A 1867-nucleotide genomic window follows, 5' to 3' on the forward strand; every position below is an offset into this window, starting at 1 on the left:
CAGGAAAGGGGACCCCACAATGGGACATTTCTTGGTCAGATACAGACAGGAAGAGTGACAAACTGTCTGTGACTCGGGTTTTGGCCTCGCAGCCCCCGCCGTGGTTTGCAGGGAGCTGCAGTGTGGCTCGGCCCTGGCTGTGCCAGGCAGTGCTGGCCTGGGAGAAGGTGTTGGTGCCAGCTGGCCCAGGGAGCTGCAGCGTGTGGGGAACGAGTTCCTCCTGGCCTCCTGCCCCAGGGTGGCACTGCAGGGCCTCATGGAGCCAAGGGGCCATTGTAGCTCTTCAGGGCCCCATGGAATTAAGGGGACTCTTTGGACATTGTGGGGCCTTGTGGGACTGAGGCCGTCGTGACACTTTAGAACCAAGGGGCCACTGTGAAACTACAGGGCCTTGTGGAACTGACACTGAAATCACCCAAAAAGAAACTTTCTAACACAGTTTGAGTATCAAAAAGAATTCATTTTTATTGCAGCACTGATCACTTGGAGGATCCTTCCTCCATTCAAGTGCCCCAAACATCATGCGAACAGAGGTTTTATGACACACACAAGTTCCATATTTATGAGCTATAGAGGTTTTATGACACACACAAGTTCCATATTTATAAGCTATTCCTCTGTGATGCTCTACATCTGGCCTGTAGGCCACACAGTATAAATAATTCCAACTTCATAAGTTATTTATTATATAATTACCTTGCTTATGTAATTCGACCAGTAAGAGCAGGCCCAGGCCATTGGAGACTCAGGCTGCTATTGGCTGGTTAGCTGAGTAGTAACTGGCTCAGCCAATGAGGATTACCTTCATGGGCCTTTTCATCTATATAAGGAAGTTAGATCTCAATAAAGCTGCCTGTTGCTGCATGAACACATACAGTCTAGTCAACTGTCTCCACGGGCAGGAGTTACTCCACTCTCAGGCATGCAGAGTGCTGCCAAAACGTGGCACCACTGAGCACTAGGACGGCCTTGCTGGTGCCAGGAAAGCTCAGCAGCACCTTTTTCTCCCAGCAGCATAACACTGGCACAGGCACTGAGCAGCCACGGGCAGCTGACTACTGCTGGGAGACAAAAACCCCAAAACTGGGGGGGTTTACCGGGCAGAAAAAACATGGAGGCACTTTTCTGATGATGCCTACTCTCATCAAGGCTTCATCCAGCAAGAGGAATAGATAAGCTAAACTTATTTCTGGATAAACCACGTCATTTCCACCCTGAGGACCTAAGGCTAGCACAGGAGCCAGCAGAGGCCTTTTAGACAGCAAAACATTTTTGCCCATTTTCCCAGGCTGGCTCACAGTCACACCTCACCCATGTGGCTCCAGAGCTCTTGCTGTGTCCCGCGGGCAGGTTATCCCTTCACATCTGCTCTTGCAGGCTCCAGTGCCCTCCCGGAGCACCTCCCCGGCTGTCCCAGCACAGCTCAGCACAGCTCAGCACAGCTCAGCTCGGGGTTCCACACGCGACGGGGCCGGGGCACCTCAGAGCTGCTCCTTCGGGCGGGTCACCGCCATCGGTCATCGGCTGAAGGCCTAAAGAGAGGACAGCAGAAACATCACAAATAAGCCATTAGTTCCATCTGTATTCACAAAGCTCAACAGCAGCGGCCTGGCTTGTGGCAGAGGACAAAAGCCAGCACACCAAGGGAAAGGCTGAGGAATTAATGCTGAACTGCACAGCCGAGCAACATCCCCAGTCTCCCGGCCGAACAGCTAAATAGGAGGCAGTGAGTATTTCAGGTGGCGCCTTCCTGCCCCGGAGCCCCGGTCTCCAGCCCCGCTGCTGCCGCCACCCGTCCCTGTAACCCCCCCCCCTCACCTCATGGCGGCGGTGGCCCCTCATGGCGAGGGAGCTCGGCCCGCCAGAG

The 1867-nt window shown here is 53.9% G+C and overlaps 1 non-coding gene across 1 annotated transcript; it reads right to left on the reverse strand.

The window, feature by feature from the left end:
- Nucleotides 1–862: 862 nt before the first annotated feature.
- Nucleotides 863–1066, reverse strand: LOC134434199 (small nucleolar RNA SNORA74). The gene has a single exon (XR_010031821.1). It is a non-coding gene; the product is annotated as a small nucleolar RNA SNORA74 (small nucleolar RNA).
- Nucleotides 1067–1867: the final 801 nt, after the last annotated feature.

Source organism: Melospiza melodia, unplaced genomic scaffold (assembly GCF_035770615.1).
Source record: "Melospiza melodia melodia isolate bMelMel2 unplaced genomic scaffold, bMelMel2.pri scaffold_32, whole genome shotgun sequence".
Taxonomy (NCBI): domain Eukaryota; kingdom Metazoa; phylum Chordata; class Aves; order Passeriformes; family Passerellidae; genus Melospiza; species Melospiza melodia.